Consider the following 21838-nt stretch of genomic DNA (forward strand, 5'->3'; position numbering starts at 1 on the left):
ATGATAATTACTGTAATTTTAGTTTTTTCAGAATTCCTACTAATAAGGGTTTCAAATCTTTAAGAGTGCTGAAATATTTAAAATGTATGTTTTTGGGAAATTACATGCAGGGAATAGAATTACTGTGAAAATTCCAAAATGTAATCTCTGTATTCTTTCTGTAAACTGTTCCAGCTTACAGCTAGTAATTCCTCTAGGTGAAGTGCAACAAATGAGAGTTATTCCTGCTAAATGTACAATTCTCCATGCCACATAAATTTACTTTCACAGTATTTTAAACTAACAGGTCAATCCCAGTGATGATTTTGTGGTGGATTCAGATTGACAAGTAAGCAGTCTTAAGTCAAAAAGAAGCACATGCTCTATATGAACAATTAAGGCCTGATTGTCAAAGGCAACCTTACACTTTTGAGTAAGTTTCTGATTTTTTCAAATTCATAAAAATTTATTTAAAAGTAGTATATTTATGACTACCTACCCTTCAATGGGCAGAGTCTCCATGACCTGTGTGGAAACTTTACAGTCATGAAGATACTACTTGTAAAATTCCTTTGCAAATTGCAGAAGATCATAAACTTGCACAAAAGTGTAAAATTACCTATGGCTGAGATACCCGCCACCCCCTCTCAACACAATCCCCAAGAATGGGAATACAGAAACGGTTCTGAACTTTTGGAAGGCGGGAGGGAGTTACCCTCCCGGCCGTATTTATTAAAATATGAAACAAAATTAAAACATTAAAATAACAGTTTCATATCATGTACAATTTCATTTCCACATTACGATGTTCTTGGCTAACCTTAACACATCTCTAATACAAAGGTTCTCCTAGCCGATACTAAACATCCTGCAAATGCATTTCACCAAATTGAAATTGTACATCCTAACATTACGGGCCAACGGCAAGGTCGTAACCGGTGTCAGATCCCTAACCCAGAACTCCCCCCTCACTTGTGAGGGGCGGTCGCACAGAGGACTGCACCTTTGTGCCTATTTCCAATTTCCCTTGTCTTGACGGGGGCCCCATGTTAACTCGACGCCATCTTAATGGTCGTCCGAGGACTCGTGTGAGGTGTCTAGAAGGTAGCGTAGACCCCCCTCCCACCCCACACAACTTACCACATCTGCCGTCGCAGATGTCGTGGCCCCGGGAAATTCCCAGGAGAGGCCCTGCAGCCCCTCCTCCCCAGGGAGGGGCCTATGGCCGCCTTCCCTTTCGGCGTCCCCATCCTTAGAGGGGACCGCCTCCCCGTTGAGGGGCCAATGGCCGCCTCCCCCCGGGCGTTCCCATCCGTAATGGGTGACGCCCCACCTCTAGGGATCTTCCAATTACTGCTCACCGATCATGACCTTACCGCCCGACCAAAAATAAATACGACAATCTAAGACTAAAGAGGAAAAACAATTATACCTAAGCATTCAAAATATCAACTCTACAGAACATCACTGCTCGACTCTGGTGCAACTACTTTCTGAATACACATGCTGAAAAAAGAAGGTTATCAATTTTATTGCACACCAAATCAACTTTATTCAGAACAACCTGTAAGAAAAAACAATACCACGCACACAACTTTTATTCGCACAACTCGCTGTCCTCAGGGGCTGGTGGGTGGGTCAAAATTGGCTCTTCGTTCCGTCTCGAGCTCACGTGCAACGGGGAGGTGCAGCTTCAGAGCACAGGAACAAGAGGATGCTTTCTTGGCTTGTTGCTCCTTTTATCCTTCTTCGGGCGGGCGTGGACCCACCTCTAATCCGCCTCCGGGGCGTGGCTAGTGGCTTCGGTGTCTAGGACAACCCACTCTTGGGCGGGAAAAAGGCGCGCCCCGGCTACGCCGCTTCGGGCATACCAGCCGAGACTCGCTTCCCGCCCAAAATGGCTTCCCGGGGGGATCGGGGTACTCCACCATACGTTCGGGGGGACCGAGTGGTCGCCCCTTTCCATATGGCTGAGATACCCGCCACCCCCTCTCAACACAATCCCCAAGAATGGGAATACGGAAACGGTTCTGAACTTTTGGAAGGCGGGAGGGAGTTACCCTCCCGGCCGTATTTATTAAAATATGAAACAAAATTAAAACATTAAAATAACAGTTTCATATCATGTACAATTTCATTTCCACATTACGATGTTCTTGGCTAACCTTAACACATCTCTAATACAAAGGTTCTCCTAGCCGATACTAAACATCCTGCAAATGCATTTCACCAAATTGAAATTGTACATCCTAACATTACGGGCCAACGGCAAGGTCGTAACCGGTGTCAGATCCCTAACCCAGAACTCCCCCCTCACTTGTGAGGGGCGGTCACACAGAGGACTGCACCTTTGTGCCTATTTCCAATTTCCCTTGTCTTGACGGGGGCCCCATGTTAACTCGACGCCATCTTAATGGTCGTCCGAGGACTCGTGTGAGGTGTCTAGAAGGTAGCGTAGACCCCCCTCCCACCCCACACAACTTACCACATCTGCCGTCGCAGATGTCGTGGCCCCGGGAAATTCCCAGGAGAGGCCCTGCAGCCCCTCCTCCCCAGGGAGGGGCCTATGGCCGCCTTCCCTTTCGGCGTCCCCATCCTTAGAGGGGACCGCCTCCCCATTGAGGGGCCAATGGCCGCCTCCCCCCGGGCGTTCCCATCCGTAATGGGTGACGCCCCACCTCTAGGGATCTTCCAATTACTGCTCACCGATCATGACCTTACCGCCACAGGCCGGATAGTTGACCGGCTATCCGGACCCCCCACAAAAAACTCCTACTTAAAGGTCATGACTGCAAACTCTTTAACCAGGCTACGAGGTCTCCTATGAGTAAAGAATTCCCCACCCGTGACAAATGGACCCCATCTTCTATATACATCTGGTCCCCCCTGATACACCCATGAGGAATCGAATGCAATGTACTTGTACGGAACAGTCTACCAAGCTTGTTATTCACTTTCTTCACTGACTGATTTATAGCAGACACAGAATTAGCCCCCCGCCACACCTTCCGTGGAATCATATGGGACCATGCAATTGTGCACCCCGGAACCCTTCTTGCCAACCAACTTACAGTAGATAGTATCAACTCGAGAAGTACCCGTCGACCCGTGGTCACCAAATCATTGCCCCCAAGATGCACTATGATTATAGATGGCGGTGACCTTGTCCGCCCTAACAGACCCTCCATAAAAGTTTGAAACTGGTCAATACAGAGCCCGCCCCTTCCGTAGAAGGTCACCCTGTACCCGTATTCCCCAGCCATGTGAATCATGTCACCTGCTTTGAATACGTCCGCGGCACGCCTCACGTATGAGTGGCCCACGACCCACACCACTCTCTCCTCAGCCGGTGATCTTTGACCGCTGGTTCCCAGGTGTCGGGTCGACTGCACAGTCCGCCCCGCCTCGTAAGCTTGCGAAACTGTAAACCAAACAAAAACAAGAAGCGTGAGTGCATGACATTGGCTTCACAACATGTGCAACCGCACATACCTTTTGTAACAATTCGAGGACCAACGCCCCAATTGTTTCACCTTTTCAACACTCAGACCCCTGGCTGTAGCCTCTGTAGCAGCACCTATCCGGAAGGAATGGGTCCCAAACTCGCACGGGTTCAAGCCAGCGGCTGTAATTGCCATTGCAAGCACCCGCTGGAACTGAAACCTCGTCAGTGGGGTGGCGTCAGCGTGCCTCAGCAAGGTTCCCCCCCATGATGCCGCCCTTTGCGCCAAATACTCCTCAACGCATACGACCGGGCACATGGGAGATCCGGGAATCCGCTGGACTACCACACTGTCCCCGATCGCACCCTGATCGGTCTTGGACCTGGCAAACGAGACAAACATCGTCTCCCCCTTAATTTGTATGTTCTCTCGGCGCAGACCTCCCCCCGTATCCTGCTTGTTCTTTGCTACCAGTTCGCTAAACCGCATAGCCCCATGGAATGCTAATGCAAAAGCGGCCCGGAATAGCACTGTCTCTGATTGAGATGAACATGTTGCAGGGAGTACGGACAGTAGCAGGGCCAACCTTTCCAGACCTATCGGGTGCCTTTCATCCACTCTGCGACCTTCAAGGCGTTGCCACCCACGCTGCGCTTTCTGTACCACAAACGACGCTGTGGGGTCCTGGATACCATGAGCCCGTGCCATAAAAGAAATGGCGGCCCGGTGCCTCTGGGCCGTAGCTACCGATTTGCCTGCCTGATGTAACGACAACAAAAATTTTAGGACATATTCCTCTTGGCCCCAAAGCTCCCCCCTAGCAGAACCCAAAAAGGACCAATAGGAACGGAAAGCCCCTTCGTATGCCTTCCTTGTCCTGGGTGCTAAACTCTCTCCCACGAGGTTTTGTAGTTCGGGGCACCGAGAGACCAGAGAGCTTCGGGAAATGGTGCCGCCACCGGGTCCGCTGTGGGTAGAAAACCCCAGAAGGCCTGCATACGGAAACGAGAAAGCGCATCAGCTGCCTGATTCAGCACCCCTGGCACATGTCTTGCCCTAAAAAGGACGTTCAGTTGCAAACATAGCAGGACAATTTCTTTAAGCAATCTCAAAATCCATTTGCATCGTGCTGCCTGACTATTGATACACTCGACCACGGTCATGTTATCAGACCAGAACACCACAGAGTGATCCCGAAACCCCTCAGGCCATGTTTTCAAGGCCACCAGAATAGGGAACGATTCCAGAAACCCAATGTTACCTGTAAGCCCACTCTCATGCCACCATGACGGCCATGTCCGGGCTGACCAGTGATTACCCAATATGGCGCCAAAGCCCGTACTCCCTGCCGAATCCGTCCACAGCCCCAGCTCCTCGGAGGACACCGCCGGTTTGTTCCAGACAACACGACCATTGAAATCCGCCAGGAATGCCAACCAAATGCGCATGTCCTGGCGAACCTCTGCCGAGAGCCTTGTGCGGTGGTGTCCCTCTTTCAGGCCGACCATGGGTTGCGCAATCGAGCGGGAAAAAGGGCGAGCCATTGGTATCACTCTAAGGGCAAAATTTAGCTGACCCACAGTCTGTTGTAATTGATGTAAATTAACCTTTGTCTCGCTAATACATGTTTCCAGCGAGGCCTTGAATTTTTTCACCTTCGCCTTGGGCAACCGGAAGCACCCCTCTTCGGAATCGAGCTCTATTCCAAGAAACTCGAGCGAAGTAGACGGCCCCACAGTCTTACCTGGCGCCAATGGCACACCAAATCGTCTCATGAGATCGCAAAATTCATTCAAAGCCTGTGCACATTCCGAGTCCCCGGCTGCCCCCAGGAACAGAAAATCGTCAAGATAATGCATAACATGCGTAAACCCCGTTATTCTTGTGAACGCCCATTGCAGAAAAGTACTGAATTTCTCAAAATACGCACAAGAGATGGAGCAACCCATTGGCATACATTTATCCATGTAATAGCGTCCCTGAAACATGAAACCAAGGAGACGCTGGTCGTCTGGGTGTACCGGGAGCAACCGGAACGCTGACTCGATGTCCGATTTGGCCATCAGCGCTCCGGGCCCCAGGCGATTCAACATGGCGACGGCCTCATCAAAAGATGCGTACCGCACCGGACAAACTCCTGGGTCAATCGCATCGTTCACCGAAAGACCCCTCGGAGCTGACAAGTTATGTATCAACCTATATTCCCCTGGGTCCTTTTTGGGGACTACTCCCAGGGGCGAACAAACAAAATTAGCAACTGGCGGTATGTCATATGGTCCGGCAACCCGACCCCGGGTCACCTCTTTCCCAATCTTTGCTTGAACCACAGTCGTATTCTGCAGGACCGACAGTTGGTTCCTACATTGTGTTTCACCCTGAAAATCCACCACCGGGATGCGGAAACCATACGAAAAACCATCTCGCAACACCCCAGCGGAGCTATGATTCGGGTATTCATTAAGCCAAGGAATCATTGCCATGGTATCAACCGGGGTAGGTAGAGGCGCCCCTCGGACTATTTCAGACCTGTTTGGCGCCCCCTCTACTTCCCGTGTCACCCGTTTTGGCTCTGCACATGGTCTCGGGATGCGAGGACTGCCCGCACCCTGTACATTCATGCCTAAATTTGCATGACCCCTGGGGCCTTGTACACTTGCCTCTGTTAAAACTCCAGCATACCCCTTTCTTACCTGAGTTGCCATTAGTCCTTGAGTGCTGATCATTGCCTGATCCCGCCCGAAAGGGCGCCCCAGATGAGTGGCGGGAAAACTCGCCCCCGTTCCCCCCCAACGATGGTGACTTTGTCATGCCTGATTTCTCCATTTTTTGCCAGGAAATGGAGTCGAAACAATCCCACGTCAGAGATGTGTCGAACTCCTTGGACTTACGGAATATGTTATCGTAACAAAACCATTGATTACCCTCATATGCCTGAGAAAACTCCATGATACGTGTCTGATACACAGGTAGTTCAGCCAACAGTTCGGGCCTTCGTTCCCCCATAATTGCGGTGAACATCCCAAACGCTCTGCCCCAATTACCTATCGTTTCATCAACTCTGAAAGCGGCCATCTTAGCGCGCCAAACACTAGGGTGCAGAAACTCCTTTTGATTTTTTACATGCTCAATCTCATAATGATCAGTTAGTAAAGAAAACATGTTTATATATTTATCAGCCCATATCCTCTCTTTAACGTCCATCGGGATATGCTGAGCCACTTTTTCCCTTCTCGAGGGTACCGAACCCTCCCCCGCCATTGGCAATAGCTGCTTACCTGGACCGGTAGCTGTAACCGTCGTTGCTGCCGAACTCGCGCCCGCTACTGGTTGTTCCACGGGAGCCTGTGGGGGAACAAGAGGACATGGTGCCTTTGCAGCCTCTCTCGATTGCCGCAACTGCTTCATCACTGCCCTGGCATCATCAGCCGTGGCCCCCTCGTTATCTTTTCCCAACCATGCTGCCAACTGTGCTGCCAGTTTGGGAGGCATATCCTCCCCGTTCACGGGGGTGACCACAACCGGAATTGGTTGCCCCTCCTTCGGGACCGGTATCGGGGCCTCAGTCGGTGTAACCGGGTGCGCCGGCGGCGCCTCGGGAACTGGGGCCTCCCCCCCTGATGCTCCCTTCTTGGCCCTTCTACCTCTCCCGTTAGGGACTACTCCCGGCAATGCTGGTCCGACGACTCGCTTGGGTCCCCCCACACCATTCATTGCCGCCATCTGCTTCTTCATCTCGGCCATGTCTTTCACCAGCATGCGGAGCATCTGATCAGTACCGACCCTCTTTCCGACCTTCTTGCCCGGCATCGTCCAACGCTGACTTTCTGAAAGAACAAATGCAAAATTAAATCCTTCAAAATTGGCTCTTCGTTCCGTCTCGAGCTCACGTGCAACGGGGAGGTGCAGCTTCAGAGCACTGGAACAAGAGGATGCTTTCTTGGCTTGTTGCTCCTTTTATCCTTCTTCGGGCGGGCGTGGACCCACCTCCAATCCGCCTCCGGGGCGTGGCTAGCGGCTTCGGTGTCTAGGACAACCCACTCTTGGGCGGGAAAAAGGCGCGCCCCGGCTACGCCGCTTCGGGCATACCAGCCGAGACTCGCTTCCCGCCCAAAATGGCTTCCCGGGGGGATCGGGGTACTCCACCATACGTTCGGGGGGACCGAGTGGTCGCCCCTTTCCATTTGTGAATTAGGCCCTCTGTGTCCTTTTATCTTATATACTTAGCTTTGGCTGGAGAGAATATTCCATGTGTTACATTGGTTGTCCAACATGTACCAAAAGCTTGTTAAGGCCCTTTGTTTGAACAGTGAAAACAATTACTTATTCAAAAATATAATCAAAAATAAATGAGACGTCAAGAGACAAAACGAGATGAAATAGAAATAGAAAGAACATAGGAAAGAATAGAATACAAAAGAAAGGAAAATTTCTTTTTAAAGACACATGATGAAATAAACGATGAATGGGAGTCGCACGAAAAAAAACAATAAAGACAAATTATGAAACAAAAAGATTACCTGCATTTGAAGTTGGTGTGCTTGTTTTTTCAGATGTCACCGTGGCAGTTTCCATAGAAGTAGGATTTGAAATTTCTTGTTATAGGAGAAGAAACGTTTGCCATTAATATTCTGAATGACCTAATGTAGTAACCTCAAATTGATATTAGCGATTCTTACAGGAAGAGGGAGCAGATTAGGTCCTTATTATGATTGTGTCAAAATATTATTATCATTTCCCCACTTTCAGAATTCTTGTTATTGTTTGTTTCAGCTCTTTCAGATTGGTGAAATAATGATAAAACATGTTTTGGGAGAATAACAAGCAAGCATCACCGTAACTTTGGCAATTTCCATCTTTTTCCCAGTATTCAATCTGAAGATTATCATAGCTATTGCTAGTGAATTTCTATTCTTGAATGTTACTGACCAGTAGTGTGGCTGACAATTTAACATTTCTGATGGGTATGCAATTTCCGTACTCTGCCCTACCGAAATTAATGTGTCACTTGTATTGAGGATTTTACTGTAGACTCAGTTTTATGTCGAAGTATACTACAGCTAAGAAGCAATGGATGCCCCTTTGCTGTTTAATTCTCTATTGATATTTGTAAAGTCACGATCGACAGGGCAGTATTTCTTTTTGATGCAGTGGATGTCTCTCAATCAGCAAAATATAATTTAGGCCCTCGATTCAACAAAATGTACAAGTAATAAAAGAATTATGAAATGTACAAGCACAAGATTTTTAACATATGATATACAAATGAAATAGATGGTGGAAAGAAAAAAACAGAAGGAACAGAAAAAGTAAAAAACACATGAGAATATCAACAACATTTTTAGGAATTATTTAAAGAGCAACAAACAAAAAATATAAACAAATAAAAATACCTGCTGTTGAAGTTGAGATGATTGTACTTGCTGATTCCACTGTGGGTGATCCTGTGTAAGTAGGTAGTGTTGTTTCTTGTTACAGGGGAAAAATCACAAGTCATTAAAAAAGGGAATGAACTGAATCACTAATCCGAAACTGATGTAAGTAATGGTTAGGATACTATGTACCAGATTTAGGAGCTCATACGTTGGTCATGATAATTACTGTAATTTTAGTTTTTTCAGAATTCCTACTAATAAGGGTTTCAAATCTTTAAGAGTGCTGAAATATTTAAAATGTATGTTTTGGGGGAATAACATGCAGGGAATATAATTACTGTGAACATTCTAAAATATAATCTCTGTATTCTGTCTGTAAACTGTTCCAACTTACGGCTAGTAATTCCTCTAGGTGAAGTGCAACAAATGAGAGGTATTCCTGCTAAATGTACAATTCTCCATGCCACATAAATTTAGTTTAACAGTATTTTCAACTAACAGGTCAATCCCAGTGATGATTTTGTGGTGGATTCAGATTGACAAGTAAGCAGTCTTTAGTCAAAAAGAAGTACATGCTCTATATGAACAATTAAGGCCTGGTTGTCAAATTCAACCTTACACTTTTGAGTAAGTTTCTGATTTTTTCAAATTCATAAAAATTCATTTAAAAGTAGTATATTTATGACTACATACCATTCAATGAGCAGAGTCTCCATGACCTGTGTGGAAACTTTACAGTCATGAAGATACTACTTGTAAAATTCCTTTGCAAATTGCAGAAGATCATAAACTTGCACAAAAGTGTAAAAGTACCTTTGTGAATTAGGCCCTCTGTGTCCTTTTATCTTATATACTTAGCTTTGGCTGGAGAGAATATTCCATGTGTTACATTGGTTGTCCAACATGTACCAAAAGCTTGTTAAGGCCCTTTGTTTGAACAGTGAAAACAATTACTTATTCAAAAATATAATCCAAAAAAATGAGACGTCAAGAGACAAAACGAGACGAAGAAGAAATATAAAGGGGAGGAGCTTCGCGGGCGACCAAGATGGCCGCATAAGCTCGGAGCTCCGCGGACCCTCCGGCCCTCCGCAAATATCCTGATGAGAATCCTGCTCCACGTCAGTGGATTCCGCTTGGTGAGAGGTCGCGGACACAGGAACTGCTTTCCGCTTTCAAATCCGATGCTCCTAGGCAAAGTTACGTCGAGCTGAACTTCGTGCCAGTGATGCGCCATTGTCTCATGGGTGGCTGCTGTTCGTACCGACGCTACGCATGATTGGAATGCGGAGTGGACATCCTCGGTCCCTGCTGGCGAAGTGCACGTAGCTGCGGAGTCGCCTGTTATCGGCCTGGTTTATTTGCTGGCTTCGCCTCTGTTCCACACATCTGCTTCCTTGTCCGGGCAGCGTAGCCCTTTGTTCTCCTTGGGTCCATCATGGCCGGCAGAGGGGACCCCGACAAGACGTCGAACAGAGGTGTTCGAAGGACGACTCAGACGCAGTTGAACAAGATTGATCGGTATGCCCAGCAGCGGACCTCGCCCACTATGGTGGCCTCTTCTAAAGACTTGCAACGTGCGGGCTCGCCTGATGGTTCTGAGCCTACTCTGAGTGATGTTATGGTGGCCATCGCAGGTATTCGGACTGAAATGCAGAAGCAACATGAGGTCCTGACTCATAAGGTGGACACTCTGGCCGTGGATCTCAACCTGATCAGGGCCGACTTGGGGAAAACCAACGATCGGGTAAAATCCCTTGATATCAAGACCTCCAGTTTGACTACCGATGTCTCGGACTTGCAGGCAGAGGTCCGGACCCTAAGATCGGTCAATGACCAATTTTCCCAAAGGCTGGAGGATTTTGATGGGCGTGCAAGGCGGCAGAATGTTCGCATTATTGGTGTACCGGAGGGAGCGGAGGAGGCGGCAGTGGACCTTTTTGTCGAAGACCTGATTCAGACACATCTCGCACCATCTGGCCTGAGTAATTTCTTTTCTGTTGAACGTGCCCATCGGATACCTGGTGGCCCTCCGAAGTCGGGTGTTGCACCTAGACCCATCATTGCCCGGCTCTTCAACTTTAGAGACCGGGATGTGATCCTTCAAGCCTCCAGGAGACATGGGCCGCTCAAATTTCAGAACTCTGAGGTGCACTTTTACCCGGACTTCACCAGGGCCGTTCAGAGACAACGTCAGAGCTTTGCAGGGGTGAAACGGCTCCTAAGAGACATGGGTTTTAAGTACTCTATGATTTTCCCTGCTAAACTACGGATTGAGTACGAGGGCCGAGCTCTGTTCTTCGATGTGCCGGAGAATGTGGGCGATTGGCTGGACACTTTGCCGCAACGCCGGGAAGAACACGACAAACACTCCGGTGGCGCAACTGGTGGCTCTGATCTATAGGACTAGGTTCTGCTGTGCCGATTATGGCGGTTGGTGTCCCTGATGTCTGTGACTGTTAATGCCAAAGCTTTTCCGACTTTGATATTTCTTCTGTTTTTACATGGAGGGTGGCGGGAGGGGACTGCAGAGATTCCTTACTCCTCCAGGGTCTTTTTGTAGATTAGTTTATGGGGCGACAGGCAAACTGCTGGTTGGGGGGGCTTTTTAGTCTGCTGCAGGGATGCAGGGTGGGGGGGTGGTGGTGGGGAAGTTTGTTTGTTTATTCTTTCCTTTCTCTTTCTATCTCTTAGGCAATGGGTTGTATATACTGTTCAGTTTCACTTGTTGTTGAGGCTTGCTGGGGTTGGGTGGGGCCAGGGTCACGATGATGGGGGGTAGGAAATTACGAGTTCTCAGTTGGAATGTTAACGGGTTGGGTGACCGTATTAAGAGAGGAGTTGTGATTCAATTGATCAAACGTCATATGCCAGATGTCGTCCTCCTGCAGGAGACGCATCTGGTTGGAAATACGTGTAAAGCGCTTAATCGTAAAGGGTACAAAATGGTGGCTCATTCCGGGTTCTCCTCGGGATCTCGGGGGGCGGGTGTTCTTGTTCGTACGTCCCTTCCGCTTGACATTGACACTACTGTGATCGATGAGAGGGGGCGGTACGCCGCCGTGGCGGGACGATGGGAAGGGCGTGCCCTGACATTACTTTCAGTTTACGTTCCCCCGGGCCTACAGTCTAGCACTTTCCAGGACCTTGGTGGCGCCATTTTGAATTTGCCTGCTGGATTGCTGATAGTGGGGGGTGATTTCAACTCGGTTTGCTCCGGCTCCTTGGACCGCCATCCGCCTAGAGACCTCCGTGGCTCCCAATTGTGTCTGCCATCTTTCCTCGAGACGATGGGGCTGGTAGATAGTTGGCGGCTTTTGCATCCCACGCAATGTCATTACTCTTTCCACTCTGGCGCCCATGGTAGTCTTTCTAGGATCGACTACGTTCTTACATTGGCTGCTCACGCGCCTGCTGCTTCTGAGGCTCGTTTTCTGGCACGGGGTGTTTCTGATCATTCCCCGCTGTGGGTCTCTTTTGACTTTGACATTGTCATGTCGGACCGACCGGCGGTTGTTAACCCGTGGTATTTCCGTAATCCCAAAACTCGTAATCTCCTAGCCAAGGCCATCAATCTCTATTTTACTGAGAACGTGGGATCGGTTGCGTCGGCCGCAACTTTATGGGAGGCGTTTAAGACAGTTTTGAGGGGCGAGGCTTTTGCTCTTATAGCGGACGCCCGTAGAGTTAGGGATGCTGATTTGGTACGCATTGAGGAGGAGATCTTGGAACTTGACTCCCAGTTGGAAGCTGAGCCCGATCCCGCTCTCCTACATGACCTCTCCCTCAAACAGTCGGAGTACCGTGACCTTGCTACAAACGCTGCCCTGGCCTTGGCTAAAGAACAGCAGGGTCGGATATACGACGTCGGCGACAAGGCCGGGAAGTTGCTGGCCTGGCTGGACAGGAGGGAGATGGATAGCCGTGTTGTACCCGACATACTGGGGGAGGACGGAGTCGTCGTCACTGATCCAAGTGCCATTGCCGAGTCCTTCGCTGACTATTTTCGAGGCGTCTACACCTCTGTCTCGGACCGGTCTGAGACCGATTCGACAGTGTTTCTCTCGGCTGTCGATCTCCCGTGCCTGTCGGACGAGGAGCGCGGCGACCTGGACCGTGACGTCTCTGTGGATGAGGTCGCACTTGCGATCCGCTCACTGCGATCGGGCAAGGCACCTGGCCCCAATGGTATCCCAGTTGAATTATATAAGATCAGGCCGGATGTGGTTTCCCCACACCTGCGTAACATGTTCCTGGAAGCGCGGGAGAATGGCCTACTTCCCCTTGACCAGAGGTTGGCCACCATTGTGGTCATCCATAAGGAAGGGAAGCCGAGAAATTTGTGTCGGTCGTTCCGCCCCATTTCTCTCCTGAATGCTGAGCCTAAGATTCTCGCCAAGATACTCGCTAATCGCCTGGTTGGTGTTATCGGCGACTTAGTGCACCCGGACCAGTCGGGCTTTATTCCACACCGCAACACTGCCCTTAACTTGCATAGACTCCACAGCGCCCTGGCCAGGGCCCACACTCTTGAGGAGCCGGCAGTCCTTGCGTCCTTGGACGCCACAATGGCATTTGACTCTCTCGAATGGAGTTACCTCTGGGCGGTGTTGGCGAAGCTCGGTTTTGGCCCGGTGTTTGTGGGGTGGGTGAAGCTTTTGTACGCTGACCCACTGGCTAACGTTGCCGTCAATGGCCGTATCTCGGCGACTTTTGCTCTTCACAGGGGCACCCGGCAGGGTTGCCCCTTGTCGCCTCTTTTGTTTGCGCTCGCTCTTGAGCAACTAGCGGCCTTGTTACGGACACACCCGGATCTACATGGTATCAGCTGGGCCCCTGGCTTCGAGGACAGAGTCTCCCTTTATGGGGATGATATTCTGCTTTACCTCACGTCCCCCTGCAAGTCACTCATTGTGGCATGTGATGTACTTAGACTTTTTGGCCAGTATTCTGGCCTCGTTATTAACTGGGCCAAGTCTTCTCTCTATGTACTGAAAGGGGACACACCGCGCCTCCCTAGAGGCTGCGGCATCCAGGTGGCCAGCCAGGGCTTTAAATACTTAGGGATTTATATCTCTGGTAATGCGAAAGCGCGCTATGAACACAATCTGCTTCCCCGTCACCTCCGCCTTCGGCGAGACGTGGAGGGTTGGCGCAAACTTCCGCTTTCCTTACTCGGGCGCGCTGCATTATTTAAGATGATGTCTTTGCCCAGGTTCTTGTACGCCCTGCAGAACACCCAAGAGCCGGTTCCCGCCCGATACTTCCGGGAGATCGAAGGCCTTCAACGTGCCCTGCTCTGGGATGGCCGACCCCGTATCGTTATCACAAAGCTCACGCTTCCGTGGTACGACAGGGGTATAGCGCTACCGGACGTGCGTAGATACTAATGGGCCTCCCAATTGGCGGCCATCAATCATGGTTTCTATGGTCCGGGAAATAACCCTGGATACGCGATGGATAAGTGGCTCTTGGGTGGCGGTAATTATTACAGGGCGCTTTATTCGAGGTCTCTGGACAGGCGGATGTCGGGCCCAACGAGAACGGCGGTCCATATTTGGAGGGCAATCACCAAGGCTCAGGGCTGGCAAGGCAGGCTGACTAGATTCACCCCATTGTACGATTCAGACATTTTGGGCAAGTTATGGCACACCAAAGGGTTCGATAAGTGGGACCTCATAGGTAATTCCAGGGTAGATGATATGCTATCGAGAGATGAGATCAAGACCTTTTCCCAGCTGCAGGCTGAATATCAGCTGGGTACCTCAGAGTCTTTCCGGTATGCCCAGTTGCGACACGCACTGCGTTCTGCTAAACCAGATGAGGGGGCGATTCCAGAGAGCTCCCCGTTGGAAGACAGGGTGCTGGATGGCCATATGCCTGACAGTGCCATCTCACTGTCTTATAAGAAACTTATCAATGCTCGCACTGACCTACTCCTGGGTGTTCGGGACCAGTGGGTGCGTGACGGACTGGAAATCGACGATGAGGATTGGCAGAGTGCAGTTTCTTCCCCTAAGGAGGTCGCCATCTCTTCCCGTCTCAGGCTGGTGCAGCTCAAAATCCTGCATAGGGTGTACGTGACTGGCCCCCGGCCTTGTGCATATGGGCTACTCGGTCGATGGGCTGTGTCGCCGCGGCTGCGGTGCCCTTGCTACATTTATGCACATTCTCTGGGAATGCCCCGCCATAGCCTCCTACTGGAGACGAGTGCACCTGATTATGGATGAAGTGACTGGGGTGTTAGCGGATGCGGAAGCTAGGAGATGCCTCCTCAATATTTGGGGACCGACGGACCACAATGTGGCTCAGACGCAGTGGGTGACCCTTGGCAACATGGTAGCTAAACGCGATATCGCTCATATGGTTGGGATACCCGTCACCCCCTCCCAACACACTCCCCAAGAATGGGAAGACGGAAACGTTTCTTGAACTTTTGGAAGGCGGGAGGGAGTTACCCTCCCGGCCGTATTTATTAAAATATGAAACAAAATTAAAACGTTTAAAATTAACAGTTTCATATCATGTACAATTTCATTTACACATTACGATGTTTCATGGGCTAACCTTAACACATCTCTAATACAAAGGTTCTCCTAGCCGATTCTAAAACATCCTGTAAATGCATTTCAAAAATTCAAATTGTACATCCTAACATTACAGGCCAACGGCAAGGTCGTAACCGGTGTCAGATCCCTAAACCAGAACTCCCCCCTCACTTGTGAGGGGCGGGCGCACAGAGGACTGTCCCTCTGTGCCAACTTCCAATTTCCCTTGTCTTAACGGGGGCCCCATATTTACTCGACGCCATCTTTAGTGGTCGTCCGAGGACTCGTGTGAGGTGTCTAGAAGGTAGCGTAGACCCCCCTCCCACCCCACACTGCTTACCACATCTGCCGTCGCAGATGTCCTGGCCCCGGGAAATTCCCAGGAGGGGCCCGTAGCCCCTCCTCCCCAGGGAGGGGCCTATGACCGCCTTCCCTTTCGGCGGCCCCATCCTTAGAGGGGCCCGCCTCCCCGTTTGAGGGGCCAATGGCCGCCTCCCCCCGGGCGCTCCCATCCATAATGGGTGACGCCCCCACCTCTAGGGATCTTCCAATTACTGCTCGCCGATCATGACCTTACCGCCCGACCAAAATAAATACGACATTTTTTAACTAAAGAGGATGGAAAAAGACAGACATACTGCGATTCAAAGTATAAACTCCTACTAAGCTTTGACGACATACATGCAGAAAGAGCAACCACTTTATTTACATACCAAAATTATGAACTTTATTCAAAAACAACCTAAAAAGGAAACAGTATCGCGTCACTCGACTTTATTCCAAAACAAATCGCTGTCATCAGGGGCTGGTGGGTGGGTCAAAATTGGCTCCTTGTTCTGTCTCGAGCTCACGTGCAACAGGGAGGTGCAGCTTCTGAGCACAAGAACAAGAGGATGCTTCCTTGGATCGTCGCTCCTCTTATCCTCCTTCGGGCGGGCGTGGACCCTCCTCCAATCCGCCTCCAGGGCGTGGCCAACGGTGTAGGTGTCTAGGACAACCCCTCCTTGGGCGGGAAAAAGGCGCGCCCCGGCTCCGCCGCTTCGGGCATACCAGCCGAGACTCGCCTCCCGCCCAAAAATGGCTTCCCGGGGGGATCGGGGTACTCCACCATACGTTCGGGGGGACCGAGCGGTCGCCCCTTTCCATATGGTTGGGATACCTGTCACCCCCTCCCAACACACTCCCCAAGAATGGGAAGACGGAAACATTTCTTGAACTTTTGGAAGGCGGGAGGGAGTTACCCTCCCGGCCGTATTTATTAAAATATGAAACAAAATTAAAACGTTTAAAATTAACGGTTTCATATCATGTACAATTTCATTTACACATTACGATGTTTCATGGGCTAACCTTAACACATCTCTAATACAAAGGTTCTCCTAGCCGATTCTAAAACATCCTGTAAATGCATTTCAAAAATTCAAATTGTACATCCTAACATTACGGGCCAACGGCAAGGTCGTAACCGGTGTCAGATCCCTAAACCAGAACTCCCCCCTCACTTGTGAGGGGCGGGCGCACAGAGGACTGTCCCTCTGTGCCAACTTCCAATTTCCCTTGTCTTAACGGGGGCCCCATATTTACTCGACGCCATCTTTAGTGGTCGTTCGAGGACTCGTGTGAGGTGTCTAGAAGGTAGCGTAGACCCCCCTCCCACCCCACACTGCTTACCACATCTGCCGTCGCAGATGTCCTGGCCCCGGGAAATTCCCAGGAGGGGCCCGCAGCCCCTCCTCCCCAGGGAGGGGCCTATGACCGCCTTCCCTTTCGGCGGCCCCATCCTTAGAGGGGCCCGCCTCCCCGTTTGAGGGGCCAATGGCCGCCTCCCCCCGGGCGCTCCCATCCATAATGGGTGACGCCCCCACCTCTAGGGATCTTCCAATTACTGCTCACCGATCATGACCTTACCGCCACAGGCCGGATAGTTAACCGGCTATCCAGACTCCCCCACAAAAATCCTACCTAAAGGTCATGGCTGCACAAACTCTTTAACCAAGCTACAAAATCTCCTATGAGTAAAACATTCCCCTCCCGGGACAAATGGACCCCATCCTCCAAATACATATGGTCCCCCCGAATACACCCATGAGGAATACAATGCAATGTACCTGTACGAAACAACCTACCAAGTTTGTTATTCACTTTCTTCACCGACTGATTTAAAGCTGACACAGAGATAGCCCCCCGCCACACCTTCCGCGGAATCATGTGTGACCATGCAATCGTGCACCCCGGAACCCTTCTCGCCAACCAGCTTACTGTGGATAAGATTAATTCGAGAAGTACTCATCGACCAGTGGTCACCAAATCATTGCCCCCAAGATGCACTATGATTACAGATGGCGGTGACCTTGTCCGCCCTAACAAACCCTCCATAAAATTTTGAAACTGGTCAATACAGAGCCCGCCCCTTCCGTAGAAGGTCACCCTGTACCCGTATTCCCCAGCCATGTGAATCATGTCACCTGCTTTGAATACGTCTGCGGCACGCCTCACGTATGAGTGGCCGACGACCCACACCACTCTTCCCTCAGCCGGTGATCTTTGACCGCTGGTTCCCAGGTGTCGGGTCAACTGCACAGTCCGCCCCGCAAAGCCTGCTCGCGAAACTGAAAACCAAACAAAAAACAAGAAGCGTGAGTGCATGACATTAGCTTCACAACATGTGCAACCGCACATACCTCTTATAACAATTCGAGGACCAACGCCCCAACTGTTTCACTTTATCCACACTCAACCCCCTGGCTGTAGCCTCTGTAGCAGCACCTATCCGGAAATGAGTGGGTCCCAAAATCGCCCGGGTTCAAGCCCGCTGCCGCGATTGCCATTGTTAACACCCGTTGAAACTGAAACCTCGTCAGTGGGGTGGTGTCGGTATGTCTCAGCAAGCTCCCCCCCCATGATGCCACCCTTTGCGCTAAGTACTCTTCCACGCATTTCACTGGGCACATGTGGGATCCCAGCATGCGCTGAACAACCACACTGTCTCCGATCGCTCCCTGATCGGTTTTGGACTTGGCTATAGTGACTACCATCGCGTCACCTCTAATCTGGATGTGTTCTCGACACAGACCTCCCCCCGTATCCCGCTTGTTCCTTGCTACCAGTTCGCTTATCCGCATAGCCCCATGGAACGCTAATGCAAAGGCGGCCCGGAACAGCACTGTCTCTGACTGAGATGAACAAGTCGCAGGGAGTACGGACATTAACTGGGACAACATTGCTAGCCCTATCGGGCGCCTCTCGTCCTCCCTACGCCCCTCAAGGCGTTGCCACCCGCGCAACGCCTTCTTTACTAGAAAGGACGCTGTGGGGTCCTGAATGCCATGAGCCTGTGCCATGAATGCAATGGCGGCTCGGTGTCTATTGGCTGTTGCCACTGATCGGCCTGCCTGATGCAATGAGACTAGAAATTTCAGGACATACTCCTCCTGCCCCCAATGCTCCCCCCTAGCTGGACCCAAAAATTTCCAATAGGAACGGAACGCCCCTTCATATGCCTTCCTCGTCCTGGGGGCTAGACTCTCTCCCACCAGGTTTTGTAATCCGGGGCACCGAGAGATCAGAGAACTTCGGGAAATGGTGCCGCCACCAAGTCCGCAGAGGGCAGATGGCCCCGGAAGGCCTGCATGTGGGAACGAGAGAGTGCATCAGCCGCCTGGTTCAGTACCCCAGGCACATGTTTTGCTCTAACGTGGACGTTTAATTTCATACATAGCAGGACAATTTCTTTCATCAATCTCAAGATCAATTTGCAGCGTGCTGCCTGATTATTGACACATTCTACCACAGTCATATTATCTGACCAGAACACCACAGTGCGATCACGAAATCCCTCCGGCCATGTCTTCAAGGCCACTAGAATAGGGAACAGTTCAAGAAACCCAATGTTACCTGTGAGTCCACTCTCGTGCCACCACGCCGGCCATGTTTGTGCCGATCATTGATTACCAAAGATGGCGCCAAAACCCACACTCCCTGCCGAGTCGGTCCACAAACCCAGCTCCTCGGAGGAAACCGCTGGTTTGTTCCACAGGACACGACCGTTAAACTCCGCCAGGAATGCCAACCATATGCGCATGTCCTGGCGAACCACTGCCGAGAGTCTTGTGCGTTGATGCCCTTCCCTAAGACCAACCATGGCTTGAGCAATAGAGCGAGAAAAGGGGGGAGCCATTGGTATCACTCTAAGGGCAAAATTAAGCTGACCCACAACCTGCTGCAACTGATGCAACGTTACTTTCGTCTCGTCAACACATGCCTTGAGTGAGGCCATAAATTTCAATACCTTTTCTTTAGGCAAACGGAAGCACCCCTCTTCGGAATCGAGCTCAATTCCTAGAAACTCGAGCGAAGTAGACGGCCCCACTGTTTTGCCCGGTGCCAGTGGCACGCCAAATATTCTCATGAGATCAAAAAATTTACTCAAAGCCTGTGCACATTCCGTGTCCCCAGCTGCCCCCAGAAACAGAAAATCATCAAGGTAATGCATAACCTGCGTAAAGCCAGTGGCTCTGGTGAACGCCCATTGTAAAAAACGACTGAATTTTTCAAAATACGCACAAGAGATGGAGCAACCCATTGGCATACATTTATCCATGTAATAGCGTCCCTGGAACACAAAACCTAGCAGACGCTGATCCTGTGGGTGTACCGGGAGCAACCAGAACGCTGACTCGATATCCGACTTTGCCATCAGCGCTCCGGGCCCCAGGCGATTCAACATGGCGACAGCCTCATCAAAGGAAGCATACCGCACCAAACAAACTCCCGGGTCAATCGCATCATTCACGGAAAGACCCTTCGGAGCGGACAAATTGTGTATTAACCGAAACTCACCTGGGTCCTTCTTGGGGACTACACCCAACGGTGAACAAACAAAATTCCGGACAGGCGGGTCCGCATATGGACCCGCAACCCGACCTCGGGCCACCTCCTTTGCAATCTTCGCCTGTACTACAACCGCATTCTGACGAACCGACAGTTGGTTTTCACACAGCGATTCCCCCCGAAAATCCCCCGCCGGGATGCGGAAACCACATGAGAAACCGTCCCTCAACACCCCAGCGGAGACATGATCAGGGTATTCGTTCAGCCAAGGGACCATTGCCATGATGTCGATGGGAGTAGGTAGCAGCGCCCCTCGGCCGTCATTAGACCTGTTTGGCGCCGCCTCTGCCCCCTGAATCGCCATTCTTGGCTCTGCATGAACTCTCGGGGTGTGAAGATTGTCCGCACCCTGCACATTCATGCCTAAATTTGCACGTCCCCTGTGGCCTAGTGCACTTGCCCCTGTTGAAGCTCCAACAGACCCCTTTTTTGCCAGAGTTCCCATTACTCCCTGTGTGCTGATCACCACCGGCGCCCGCTCGAAAGGGCACCGCCGGGGAATGGCGGGAAGGCTCTGCCCCATTCCCGCCAAACGAAGACGGCTTTGTCGGGTTTGACCTGACCTGTTTCTGCCAGGAAATGGAGTCGAAACAATCCCACGTCAGGGATGAGTCGTGCTCCTTGGCCTTACGAAATTTGTTATCATAACCCAACCATTGATCACCATCGTAAGATTCATAAAACTCCATTATTCGTGTCTGGTAACAAGCCAACTCAGTCAATACCTCAGGCCTACGTTCCCCCATGATTGCAGTGAACATCCCGAAAGCCCTGGCCCAATTAGCGATTGTCTCATCAACTCTGAAACCCGCCATCTTTGCTCGCCATACACTTGGATGCAACAATTCCTTCTGATTTTTAACGTGCTCTATTTCATAATGATCAGTTAATAGCGAAAATATATTCACATATTTATCCGCCCATATCATTTCCTTTGTGGCCAACGGGATATGTTGTACCACCTTTTCCCTTCTTGAGGGTACCGACCCCTCCCCAGCCATTGGCAACGGCTTCTTACCCGAATCAGTAGCTGAACTTGCTGCTGCCGCTGTTCCAACGCCCGAAGACGGCTGTTCCGCGGGAACCTGAGGAGGAACAAAAGGACAAGGTGCCTTCGCAGCATCTCGAGACTGCCGCAACTGCTTCATTATTAGTTTGGCCTCTTCGGCCGTATCCCCTGGAGCTATGGCACCCTCATTATTCTTGCCCAACCACGCCGCCAACTGTGCGGCCAACTCAGGTGGCATATCCCCCTCGTTCACAGGTGTAACTACGACAGGGATCGGCTGTCCTGCATCCGGAATCGGAACTGGGGCCTCTACTGGCCTGACCGGGCTCGCCGGAGGTGACTCGGGAACCGGAGCCTCCCCCCCTGCCGTCCTGTTCCTGGCCCTTTTACCTCTCCCAGCAGGGACTACCCCTGGCAATGCTGGTCCGATGACTTTCTTAGGCCGGCCCGTACCGTTCATGGCCGCCATCTGCTTCTTCATGTCCGCCATGTCCTTCACCAGCATACGGAGCATTTGGTCGGTGCTAACCTTCTTTCCGACCTTTTTGCCCGGCATTCTCTTACGATAGTCGACCGAAAGATCCTGGAACCAGAGTT

This window comes from Lissotriton vulgaris, chromosome 11 (assembly GCF_964263255.1).
Source record: "Lissotriton vulgaris chromosome 11, aLisVul1.2, whole genome shotgun sequence".
In the NCBI taxonomy this organism is placed as follows: Eukaryota; Metazoa; Chordata; class Amphibia; order Caudata; family Salamandridae; genus Lissotriton; species Lissotriton vulgaris.